We start from the raw sequence: 14,054 nt of genomic DNA on the forward strand, positions 1-14,054 counted from the left end.
GTATATAATTTAATATTTCATAAAATAATTATAGCTTAAGTGATAATATTTTTGTATATTAGTTTTTTAATGAATTTTAAACAAGCCCGTAACTGCTATTGTCAATCCTTTATAGTAGTAATGAAGGAGGGAAGTAAAGGGAAATAGTTGTTTCTTCAAGTCAGATAATTTTACTGGGCACAGAGTAGAATAACATCAATAGTTATTAGGTGTTTAATTACTATCTGCTACTTGACATATATCAGTGATAATAAAGATATTCCTACATAGTTTCAGAATTCCTATGCCTTTCTTGTTTGTATGTTCTTATTAATATAGAGAGTTGATTTTTGCCTTTTTCTGAAAAATATAAACAATATATATGCAGGTAGGAAATTAAAGACTTGGTTAAAATGAATTTAACTTTATTTAATTTTTGTAATATAAGCTATGTAGTTTATAATATTTTATACTTAATATTCCAAGTAAGATGGGGTTACCATGAGTTGAGCCTTCTGGATGGCAACTAGAAGTAATTCCACGTTACAGTACTATAATGGATATTTTTTTAAACATATATAGCTTTTGAACTTAAGTTATGCCAATTGTAGGGTCCTTCTGTTTTCAAGATGAAATTTCAGAATATCAAATAAAAATATTATGAAAATGTATAGTACATAAACAATTGTATGGACACAAAAAGGGTGAATTATATAATGTTAAATCAGGAAAGGTATGCATCAGACTTGTATCCTTTCACCATACTTTTTCAGTCTTTATGCTACTCAATCTGAAAAGCTGCACTATATAAAGAAAAACATAGCATCAGATTTGAAGGAAAACTAATATGGTTAAATAAAAGAGGACTTGAAGCACTTAATGATGAAGATCAAAGACTACAGCCTTGAGTATAAAGACATACTCTAACATAAAGTTAACAATACTCTTCATAACTAGACCAATATATTTGTCAAGTATTTCATTTAACCTGGATACATTATCAATGTTCATAACACAACAGTCAAGAACTCAAACAACATATTGCATTGTGCATATCTCATGCAAAGGTCATTTTATGATGTTCAAAAGCTAAAATGTCACTTTGTGGTCTATATTGTGCCTGACTCAAATCATGATATTTTCAGTCATCTTACATGCATATGAAAACTGGACAATAATAAGGAAAACCAGAGAAAAGCTATGCCTTTTGATTATAGTGTAGGCAAAGAATACAAAATATACGATGGACTGCCAGGAGATCAAATAAACCTGGCTTGGAAGTAATTAAGACAGAGAGCTATCTAGAACCAAAGATAACAAGACTTTGTTTCACATAGTTTGGACATGTTATCAGGAGCGACCAGTCCATGAGCAAGAACATTACATTTAGTAAAGTAAGGGGTCAGCCAAAAAAAAAAAAAGAGAGAGAGAGAGAGAGAGAGAAACACACTCAAAGAAATGGATTGACACAGGTGCTATAATAATGGGCTGAACCAGGAATGAATGTGAGAATCGGCCAGGGAGAGGATAGTATTTGTTATTTTTACATAGTTCACCAGGAGTTCTGGTGTGGCACTATGTGATAATGTGCTGGACTGCAAAGTCATTTGAATCACAAGGTCAGTAGTTCAAGCTAACCAGCCACTCCTTGGAAACCCTATACTGGGTCGCTATGGGTCATCACTTACCCGATGACACTTAACAACAATAACAACATCATAGGTCACAATGAGTGAAAACCAGCTCTATGGCACCTAACAACAGCAGTAACATCATGGAGTTTAACCAGTAAAGAGCATTTGAGATAGCAATTTAAAATTGTGCCTTTAGTAAAGCAACTATGGGGCATGGTGACTGTAGGATAAGCACTGGACTGGTAACCACAAGGTCGGTGGTTTGAACACATCAGCCACTCTATAGGAGAAAGATGAGGCTTTCTGCTTCTGTTAAGATTTACAGTCTTGGAACCTCCATGCAGGGTTACTCTGAGTTTAAACCAACTCAATGACAACAACAACAACAAAGCAGTTACAGATACTCCCCAACTTCCAATGGCATTCTGTTCTGGTAATTTTTGGTTGTTTCTTACAGAAATCAAATTCAGTACCCCCCTTTTATTATTGCTATGGCCTTTTGTTAAAAGTGTCTTCATAACTCTGGTCTTTATTTGTCTTTATGTATATATGAGTGAATATCTGAGAATATATAATGGTAGTGATGGTGGTTGTGTGTTGTGAGTCAGTTTTGACTCATAGTGATCCCGGATAAGGTTTCTAAGACTGTAAATCTTTGCAGGAGCAGAAAGTCTTATCTGTCTGCAATGAAGAGACTGGAATATTCAAACTGCTGACCTTGTGGTTAGCAGCCCAATTCATAATCTAATATGCTATTTGTTGTTGTTATTGTTAATAAGTGCTGTCAAGTTGGACCCAACTCTTAGGGACCCGGTGTAGTGTCTAGGAGGAGCAGTTGGTGAGCTTAAACCACCAATCTTGCAGTTCAAACAATCTTGAGGTCTACTGCATTAACCCACAGTGTCATACTAGGACTCCCAATACTAAACATCAGCAGATTATGTACTGCAACAATGTATGCAGTACAGATTACTATAAAGATGTACAAAAAACAAAACAAAAAAAACAGCACAGAAACTACTAGAAGGTCATAAATAGGGTTTGTCATTACTTGAATACATTGTCAATCAGTGACTACCTGTAGTCAATTTTAAATTGACTAATCAAAGTAATCAAAATAATTGAATGTATATGCAGACTGAATTCAAATTAATGCTCAAATATTAGGCACAAAGACTCCCACTGCAGATAACCAAATATCCTCCAGGAGTCCCATTTCAGAAACCCCCTCCCTTTTTTTTTTTTTTTAACTTTATATTGTGAATTATGTGAGGCTTTACAGAAGACATTCATCAGTTTTACATTCATCAATTCATAAATGTTTTGTTTCATCTCACTGATTGAAGTCCCTCAATGTATCATCACATACACCACTTCCTCTCTGTTTCTTTAGTTTCCAGTCCCTTTTCTATCCTATTTCTTCTGAACTTTGTCGTTGAATAAATGCTGGCCTTTTGATCACAAATGATTGATTATTCTAAGGTGTGAGTACTTTATTAGAGTTATAGTTCCCATAACTGTTGTTGCTGTTGTTAAGTGCCGTTGAGTTTATTCTGACTCATAGCAACCCTATATGTGACCCTCTTTCCAAGGAAGGGCTAGTGAGCTTGAACCACCAACCTTGTGGTTCAAACCAACCCACAGCACCACACCAGGATAGACCTACCTGTTGCTTGACTATGAAGTGCTATGTGGATGAATTCAGTTCAAGACCTACAGAGTGACTAAGGGGCACAGTCTTGGGTTCTACCAGTCTATATCTAATGAAAAAAATCTGGTCTTTTTTATGACTTTAATGTTTATGATTTTATGATTTGTTTCTAATTTTTCTCCCACTCTGTCAAAGACCTCCTAATGTGACAGCTTTCAAAGCTGTTGGTAGTAATACCTGGGCATCATTGTCATTGATGTTTTCATGCATCTTTAATTTTCATTACCTTTATTTCCTCTGTTGGAGAAACCAGTATATAACCTCTCACAAACTTTTAAGACATCAGTTGCTACTTACCCAAGCATGATGTATAACATCATTTGGACTATATTATGTCAATTGACCATGGTGTCCCCTGGGACTATTTTCCTGAGTCTCCAGACCCCATGACTCATTTCCTCAAGTTGTTCAGTTATATCTAACAAGTTTTCATAACTTTCATCCTTGTATCTTCTACCGCAGCAAATATCTTCTCTCAAGCCAGAATATATATATGTGTGTGTGTGTGTGTGTGTGTGTGTGTGTGTGCGTGTGCGTGTGTGTGTGTGTGTGTATAGATAGATACAGGCTTGAGAGAAGATATTTGTACATGGATATGTATACATATATTGAAGTTGATTTTCCTACAGAGCTGGTTTATGCAAATCAAAACAACAATGAGACATCATCTCACCCCAGCATTAATAGACAAGTTCAGAAAAGGAAAAACAACAAATGCTGTCAGTGGTATTGAGGTGAGACTGTAAAATAGTATAACCATTGTGGGAAACAGTATGTTCATTCCATAATACAGTTGGGAATAGAAAGACCAAATTTCTAAGGAGCAATCCCACTACTTGTAGAAAATCCTATAGAAACAAGAGTCATGACAGGAGTAGGTATATGCACACCCATGTTCATATAAGCACTTTTCACCATACCTAAAAGATGGAAACACCCTAAATGCCCATCAATGGAGTACTTATATGCCACAATGTGGTCCATAGATAGTCTTGATCCAAATAATCGATGCACATAGGTGTCCACATTTTAGGAGATCTTAATCACCTAGTAATGTAAGGTTGGTGGCCGCTCCTCGGAAACCCTATCCAGGGTCGCTATGGGTCGGAACCAACTTGATGGCACTTAACAACAACAACAACAAATCGTCTAATTTATCTCCTTCTGCTCTTTATACCACCAGGTTCTAGATAGCTTTGGACAATAGTCCTTTATGGACACATTGCTCCATCATTCCAGTCCACTCTCTTCATGACAGCCCAAATAAGAAAGCACAACACAACTTTGAATATATTTATTAGCTCATAAATAAACAAAATCTATTTACAATTTTTAACTGAGTAATTCCTATACCTGTTCCTCCTCAACCTCACTCCAAATTTACAAAATTTTTGAGTGGATTGGTTTCCAATAATAATCACTTCAAGCATAAAGCCAACCCTGCCCTAAATCTGTGTTCTGTTGTTGTTGTTACGTGCTGTCAAGTCAGTACAGACTTATAGCAACCTTGTATAAAATTTCAAAGGAGCGACTGGAGGATTTGAGCCACCTACCTTGCAGTTCAAATTGGCAGTGAGCATCTATAGGATTTCTGAGAAGCAGCTAGAGGGTTTGAACCACATACCTTACAGTTCAAATTGGCAGCTATTAAGGGTTATGAATGAGAAGGGGTCTTAATCAATGTATACCTCTAATATATCACAAATCTTTGACAAAATGTTCCCTCTCTTAATCAGTTTTATTTAGAATATATGTTTGATGCAGCATCAAACTCTTACAAAACTACAAAAAGAATTGAACATTCATTTAATATAGGACTTCTTGTATATAAATAATACTTATGCTTCATGTTCCTCAGATTCTCAATACAATGTTTATATGAGTATGTCAAGAAGAAAACTTTTCTGAAAGTCATATCATCAGGGGATAAAGATAATTTGTGTTCAATTGTGTAAAGAAAGAGAGACAAAAGAATTTAAATTAATCCTACTGTGACAGATTGTTAAGGCAAAGGAAGTACAAAATTTTGTTAGCTTATGTGGAAAAGCATTACAAAAATTTTGAATGTCATTTCTACATAGTGCCAAAGGCCAAGAAACATGGGAAATGTAAAACTGAGTTCAGTATCACTTCCAATCTTTCAACTGTCATTTACATTAGAAGTGTGTCTTTGGTAGATTGAACAGTGTAGAATATTCTATTTAATATCAAATCTATTCTAGAAAATGTGAGGAAGACACTACCAATGATAAAGTATTTCTCAAATCTTCTTGACTTCTTACATTTGAGGAAAAATTGATGAAATAATATTTCTATAATTTACTATGTTAAGAGTCTATGGAGTTTTTAAATATATTTGAAATATACTGAAACTAACAAAGGCACATTTAGACTTTAAAATGGGGGGAGGAAATCTCTGTTACCCTAATGTCTTCTGTAATGGGTGCAGATAAATTGGTCAAAGTACACACCTTCAAACATTTTAAATAAAGATAATCAGGAAATACACATTTTTAAACTTCTATTTTACATATAACTTTAGATAACTATAGTCATCGTTAATCAGTAAATTAACTATACAGTTTTCTGCTTTTCTAACTCATAAAACCAAGATTACAAAAGCAAGTACTTCTATTTCCATTTTAGGGCTCCTTTCCATTTTTATTGTATTGTATTGTATTGTATTGTATAATCTAAAATAAAAGAATTATCTTGTAGAATGTGAATTAGCTTAATTAAAATTTTTTGACATTTAAGTTAATTTCTTAAATTAATATCAAGACCAGGAAATATGAGACTCATTGTTGGGAGCATGGATAAGTGTGTGTGTGTGTGTGTGTGTGTGTGTGTGTGTGTGTGTGTGTGTGTGGTGTGTATTTTCATAGTCAGTTCTATGGTTTAGAAAGGAGCTAAAGAACAAAAGACTTTCTACCTGTTTAGGAAAGGCGATTAGAATGTGTATATGTTGCAGTTGATAAATACAAACTAAAACGAGTACTGGTAGCACTATAGGACAAACATTGGCCTTGCTAACCAAATAGTCAGCTGTTCAGTCCCACCAGCTACTCCACAGGAGAAACATAAGGTTTTCTGCTTTCATAAATAGATGATGATTGTGTGCTCTGTAGTCAGTTCCAACTCATAACAAGGCCACATACTGTGTCTGAGTCTAAATTTTTATGAAACAGAAAGTGTCATCTTTCTCCTGCATAATAGCTGGTAGTTTCAAACTGCCAAACTTGAGGTTAGCAGCCTGACTCATAACCATAAATATTTACAGACATGAAAACCCATACAGGGCCATTATGAGTCAGAATTGACTCTAGGGCAATGGGTCTGGGTTTGATAGCTGCGTATTAATGTGTTTAGACAACTAGTACATAAAGGAAGTAAACTTTCGCTGTAAAATGTATCATCAGTGTTCCATTTAATCATTCATTTGATTGACTAAGTTCAGAAGACTAAGTGGTGTTTTCCTTTTATTCAAAAGTTGTATATTCAAAGTCCCAAAATAATATTTTTATTATTAAATATTCTGGTCACTATTATAGTTTTATTTACCTGATCTCTTTCTTTTTATTAATTTAAATTAATATCACCACTTTCGCTTCATTGGTAGCATACATACATACAAAATAGATGTTGTAAGTTTTATATAATATGTTTGAGTGGAGACAGACTTATAGTAGGAAGAAGTAAGATAAAAGTACAGTAGGCATAGCTTGGTGAAAAGCATAAGGAGAGGACACATTAGAAATAGAAGGTAGAGCAATAAAGTCATGGTCATAGTCTAGGAAGAGAAATATTCCATTTCCACTAGAATGTAGAGTACATCTAAACAGGATACAGAGGAAGAAGCAGATTGGTGAATTCCCAAACACACAAAAAAAGTAGATATAGTTAATTAGAATCACACAGAATGCAGTTGAAGTTCTTGAACAGTCAGCATTTAAAAAAATAAACTTCTTAGCTTTATTTTGTGTTATTATATTTTGTTTTCATTTTAGGGGTGAGGGATTGGAGAAAGAGAGTAGGAGAAAAGAACAGGTTTTTGAAGGCTGTTGTAATAGTCTCATTAAGGACAATGGATATAGGATTGAGATAAAAAATGGATTTGAACAGCAATACCAAGATTGACTTTGCAAGACTTGAAAACCAATTAGGTATGGTGGTCAAGGTAAAGGAATATATTAGAAATAATTGTTGAGTTTCCGAATTTGTTGATATATAGAATAACCACTGACTTCAAGTCACTTATGACCAAATTATGATAATATATAGGGTTTTGAGGAGTTCTGCTGTGGTGCTATATGATAAGTACTGGGCTGCTAACCACAGATTTGGTAGTTCAAAGCCATCAGCAGCTACTTGGGCACCCTATGTTATTGTTGTTAAGTCCTTTTGATTCCAACTCATAGCAACCCTATATAAGGTGGATATGAGCTTCCAAACTTGTGGTTTGAAGTCCAGTGCTGATCCTACAGCACCACACCTAAAAACCTTATACAGGATCGCAGAGTTAGAACAGATTTGATTATTGGTGGGTTTGAACCACCAACCTCATGGGTCAGTGTATATGGTGGTGGTGGTGTGCCATTAAGTCAGTTTGGACTCATAGTGTCCCTATATAGTGTTTTCAAGGCTGCAAATCTTTAAGGGAATAGAAAACTTCATTTTTCTCCTGTGGAGTGGCTGCTACATAAGAACTGCTTAATCATCTATCAGTGTGTCGTACTGTGGTGGCTTGTGAGTTGCTGTGATTCTGACAGCTACGTCACCGATATTTGAAATACCAGCAGGGTCACCCATGGTGGACACGTTTCAGAAGAGCTTACAGATGAAGACAGACTAGGAAGAAGGAGTGAGAAACTTCTTCTGAATATTTAGTCACTGAAAATCTTATGAATAGCAGAGAAACACTGTCAGATATACTGTCGGGAAATGAGCCCCTCAGATTGGAAGACACTCAAAAAGTGACTGGAAAAGAGCTGCTTCCTCAAAGTAGAGCTGACCATGATGATGCGATGGAGTAAAGCCAGTTAATACCACTATTATTCAAATTTACACACAAAACACTAAAGCCAGTGAGGATGAAACAGAAGAATACAACTTATTCAATCTGAAATTGATCAAGTATGCAATCAAGGTGTATTGATCATTACTGGTGATTGGAATGCAAATGCTGGGAACAAAGAGAAAGGATCAGTAGTTGGAAAATATGGCCTTGGTAATAGAAATGATGCTGGAGATTGCATGATGAAATTCTGCAAAATCAATGATTTGTTCATTTCAAATACCATCTTTAGACAGCATAAGAGATGATTATACACATGGACCTCACCCGATGGAAAACATAGAAATCAAATTGACTACATCTGCAGAAAGAGATGATGGAAAAGCTCCATATCCTCAGTGAAAACAAGGCCAGGGGTAGACTGTGGAACAGACCATCAATTATAAGAAAATTCAAACTGAAGTTGAAGAAAATGAAAACAAGTCCACGAGAGCCAGAATATGACCTTGAATATATCCCACCTGAATTTAGAAATCATCTGAAGAACAGATTTGATACATTAAACACTAAAGGCCAAAGACCAGAAGAAGAGTTGTGGGATGATATCAAGAACATCATACATGAAGAAAATAAAACGTCAGTGAGAAGACAAGTAAGAAGGAAAAGGTCAAAATGGATGTTAGAAGAAACACTGAAACTTGCTCTCCAGAATAGAGATGCTAAAGCAAATGGAAGAAATTATGAGGTACAAGAGCTGAGCAGAAAATGTCAAAGATCAGCTCGAGAAGATAAAACCAAATATTAAAACAAAATGAGCAAAGATTTGGAATCAGAAAAGCAAAAAGGAAGAACACAGTCTGCGTTTCTCAAGCTGGGGGTACAGAAGAAAAAAATTCAAGCTTCAACTTTAGTTATTGAAAGATTGTTTGGGCAAATTACTGAATGATGCAGAAAGCATCAAAAGAAGATGGAAGGATTACACAGAGTCACTGTACCTAAGGAAATGTTTAATGTTCAACCGTTTCAAGAGGTAGCTTAGATCAAGAGCCAATGATACTGAAGGAGAAAGTTCAAGGTTCATTTAAGGAAATGGCAAAGAACAAGGCAGCAGGAATTGGTGGAATAAAAATTGAAATCTTTCAAGAAAGTGAGGTGACACAGGAGGCACTTACTCATCTATGCCAAGAAATTTGTAAGACAACTATCTAGATGACTGATTGAAAGAGATCCATATTTGTGCCCATTCCAAAGAGAGGTGACCCAACAGAATGCAGAAATCATCGGACAATCTCTTTGATATCCCATGCGAGTAAAAGTTTACTAAAGGTAATACAGAAATGGCTGCAAGCATACATTGACAGAACTTCCAGAGGTTCAAGCTGGATTCAGAAGAGGCCGTGGAATACGGGATATCATTGGATCCAATGGATCTTGGCTGAAAACAGAGAATATCAGATAAATGTTTACCTGGGCTTTATTGACTATGCAAAGGCTTTTGATTGTGTAGATCATGACAAGCTTTGGACAACATTGCGAAGTACGAGTATTCTTGAGTACTTTATTGTGCTCATGAGGAATCTGTACAGAATATGGGAACACTGAGTGGTTTAAAATTTAAGAAGATGTGTGACAAGGTTGTATTTTTTCACCATACTTAGTCAACCTGGATGCTGAGCAAATAATCCGAGAAGCTGGGTTATATGAAAAAAAAAACGTGGCATTAGCATTGGAGGAAGACTCATTAATATCCTGCGATATGAAGATGATAAAACCTTGCTTGCTGAAAGTGAAGAGGGCTTAAAACATTTACTGATGAAGATCAAAGAGCACAGCCTTCAGTATGGATTACATCTCAATGTCAAGAAAACAAAAATCCTCGCCACTGGACCAATAAACAACATTCTATTTACAGAGAAAAGATTGAAGTTGTCAAGGACTTCATTCTTCTTGGATCAACTATCAACACTCACGGAAGCAGCAGTCAAGAAATAAAATGATATATTGCGTTAGGCAAATCTGCTGCACAAGACCTTTTTTAAATGTGGAAAATCAAACATGTCAGCTTGAAGACTAAGGTGCATCTGACCCAAGCCATGGTATTTTCAATAACCTCATATGCATACAAAAGCTGGACAGTGAATAAGGAAGACTGTTGAATTGATGCTTTTGAGTTATGGTGTTGGAGAATATTGAAAGTGCCATGGGCTGCTAAAGGAACCAATAGATCTTTTTTTTGGAAGAAGTGTAGCCAGAGTGCTGCTTGGAAGCCAGAATGGCCAGACTTTGTCTCTCATACTTCAGAAATATTGTCTGGAGGGACCAATTGCTGGAGAAGGATATCATGTTTGGTAAGGTGTAGGGTCAGAGAACAAGAGGAAGACCCCAACGAGATGGACTGACCAAGTGGCAACATTGATGGACTCAAGCATGGCAAAAGTAGTGAGGTTGGCTCAGGATTGGGCAGTGTTTTGTTCTGCTGTGCATAGGGTCGCTATGAGTCAGTACCCACTCGATGGCACCTAACAACAACAACTGTGAGGCACAATACTTTTAGATTATATAAAAATTTGTTGTTGTTTTTAAGTGCCATTGAGTCAGTTCTGACCCATAGTGACCCATCATAGGGTTTCCAAGGAGCATCTGGTGAGCATGAACCACCAACCTTGCAGTTCAAAACTCCTTGCAGTCTGATGCATTAACCCACAGCACCACACCTGGAACAACAATATAAGAATATTGTCTATTAAAGTCCAAAATTGGCATTGTAGGAACAGAAAAAAATACTGTAAGGAAACTTATTTAAGGATTGATACTATGTTGTGGTCAAGAGTGATAGATATATTTTTCAAATACTGAGTGACTTTGGGCAAGAAGCTTGGTTGTAGAGTGTGGTGCCAATAGGCATTTAAGTGAGGGAGCTAGGTTTACTGACTAATAGAGCTATATAGCTCAGTGCCTTCAGTTTGAGGCTTATGGTGGAGTGGTGTATCCAGTGGCATTTATAAGCAGCTGACTAGAACAAATATTCTCTATTCTCTAAGCATTTTCTGATTCTGTACTGTAACCTATTAACTTCCCTAATAGGTCCTATGACTTTGAGTATGGTGTGTGCCTTCTGTATGACCAGTGAGATTAATTATTGAACCCAATTGCAGAGAGTGTCATGAGAGTTATGCTTGTTTTCACATATGTTTGCACAGCCCATTTTAGCTCACTAATGCCTAGGATATCTATCTTTATGTGTTCCATTTCATTTTTGAAAACATCCAGTTTTCCTAGATTTATACTCTTACATTCCATGTTCTGATACTTAATGAATGTTTGCAGCTGTCTGTCCTCATTTTGAATTGTGCCCCATCAGGAAATGAAGGTCCTGAAAGTTTTCTTCCATTCATGTTGTTATGATCAACTTTACTTTGAAGACACAGCACTTCCCCTGTGATATTTTGAGTGCCTTTCAATCTGAGGAGCTCATCTTCTACTACGATATCTGACAATGTTCCGCTGCTAATCATAACTTTTTCAGGGGCTAATTGTTTAGAAGTAGTCTGCCTCTCCTTCTTTCTAGACTGTCTGCCCGCCTGCCATCTGACCTGCCAATCTTGGTTTGTCAGACTCAGCTTTAGACTCTCTCACCTCTACAACTGTATGAGGCATTTCCTTCATATGAACATCTCTTTATATGCACATGTATTAATTTCACTGGTTTTGCTTCTCTAGAAAACCCAGCCAAAGACAAATGATTTGTCTTCTAACAATTCCATGGTGTATATAACTCACTAATGTGGTTGTTCCCCCTGTATAATTATCTGTTGCTTATTTGAAAATTGAACCATGAGGATAAGTTCTGTTCCAGACCTGAAGTGTAACCAAGGACCATAGTCATATGTTGCTACAATCTCTTTCTGACCAGCAAGTTTGCTCTTTTTAAAAACTTTTAGTATAGTTCTGTTTTTTTCCCCAAATTCTCCCCCACTTTATCTAGGTTCTTCTAATATTATCCATTTCAGAACAGTTGGCAAAGGTAGCTGAACATCATCTATTTCTTGTGGTCTCAGGGTCTTGGAGACTGATATCATTTTTCCACTGATGTTCATTTTTACTGTCTCCATCTTTTTGCTGTTATTGTTAATGCTTCAAAAAGCATATATATATATATATATATATTAATTCATGTCATGACTCTTATGACTCTTATTTCACGAAGATGTATACCAAATAGAATTGTTGGGTTATATGGTATTTCTATTTCTAAATTTTAAGCAAGTGCCATACCGTTTTCCAAAGTGGTTGCACCATTTTTCTCACCAGCAGTCAAGTCTTTCCACCCATATTTGTTGTTTTCTGTGTTTTTTTTTTTTTTTTTTAATATATTAATGCTGGTATAAATAATATCTCATTGTTTTGATTTGCATCTCTCAGGTAGCTAATGATGGTGAGCATTTCTTCATGTTTGTTGGTCACCTAATTCTCTTCTTTGGTGATTTGTGTATTCATGTCCTCTGACAATTTTTTAATGATATTTTTGTCTTTTCTTGTTGAAGTCCTGAAGTTTTCTATGCATTTTTATATTAGGCCCGTGTCTGAAATACCATCGCCATTTTTTCTATCACTCTGGTTTTTCTTTTTATTCTTGGTGAAATCCTTTTGTTCACAGAAGTGTATAACTTTTAGGAGGCACCAGCCATGTATTTTGACTCTTTGTCAAAGATCAGCTGGCCCTAAGTGGATGTATTTACTTCTGGGTTCTCAATTTTGTTTTATTGATCTGTGTGTCATATATAAGCACCATACAATTATGAGTACTGTGGTTATGTAGTAGGTTTTGAGACTGGGGGATGAGAGGCCTCCTATTTAGTACTTTTTCTTTAATAATGCCTTGCTTATTCAGGGTCCCTTTCCTTTCCACATAAAATTTGTCATTCATTTTCTCTTTAAAGAATGATAATGGGATCTGGGTTAAGATCACATCTTATCTATACATTACTTTGGTTAGTGTTGACATTTTCACCATGCTAAGTCCTCTTATCCTTCAGCATGGTCTATACTTTCATTTTTACAAATCTCTTTTGGTTTGCAATTACTCTTCTATAAGTTTGTTATACTGTAGTGGCTTATGTGCTGGTGTGTTTAAAGAAATTTGTCCATTCCTTCTAGATTTTTATATTTCATGAGAGTTCAGTTCTTCATAATATTCTGTTAATTATGTTGTGACACCAACCATATAATTTCTTATTCCTGGTATATGCATCATCACCTTCTTTTCTTCTGGTGTATTTGAAAGAGCTATGTTGACTTTACTAATCCTTTCAAGAATCAGCTTTTTGTATTATTGATTTTTTTTTTTTGTTTTGCCGTTTTCTGTTTCATTTATTTCTGCTCTAAGCTTAATTAATTCTTTATTTGTGATGACTGTATGCTTTCTTTGATGCACTTTTTTAAATTGTTGAAGATATTGAGTTAAGTCGTCAATTTTGATTTTTTCTTCTTTTTGGAAGTATATGTTTATTGCTATAAACTGTTCTCTGAATACTCTATTTCTTGTTCCCCAAAGGTTTTGATATGTTTTGTTTTCATTCTCATTTGATTCAAGGAATTTTCTATCTCTTTTTATTTCTCATATTATCCACTAACTTTTGTGGATGTTGTTAAGTGCCGTTGAGTCGATTCTGACCCATAGCGACCCTGTATAGTGTTTCCAAGGAGCAGCTGGTGA

General features: G+C 35.6%; 1 protein-coding gene across 1 annotated transcript in view; it reads left to right on the plus strand.

Moving 5' to 3' along the window:
* The window catches only part of LOC102813160 (testican-3-like), a 766,084-nt gene that overhangs the window by 514,746 nt on the left and 237,284 nt on the right, over positions 1–14,054 (plus strand). The gene's annotated exons all lie outside the window — the stretch shown is intronic.

The sequence above is a fragment of the Chrysochloris asiatica genome, unplaced genomic scaffold (genome assembly GCF_000296735.1).
Source record: "Chrysochloris asiatica unplaced genomic scaffold, ChrAsi1.0 scaffold00066, whole genome shotgun sequence".
NCBI lineage: Eukaryota > Metazoa > Chordata > Mammalia > Afrosoricida > Chrysochloridae > Chrysochloris > Chrysochloris asiatica.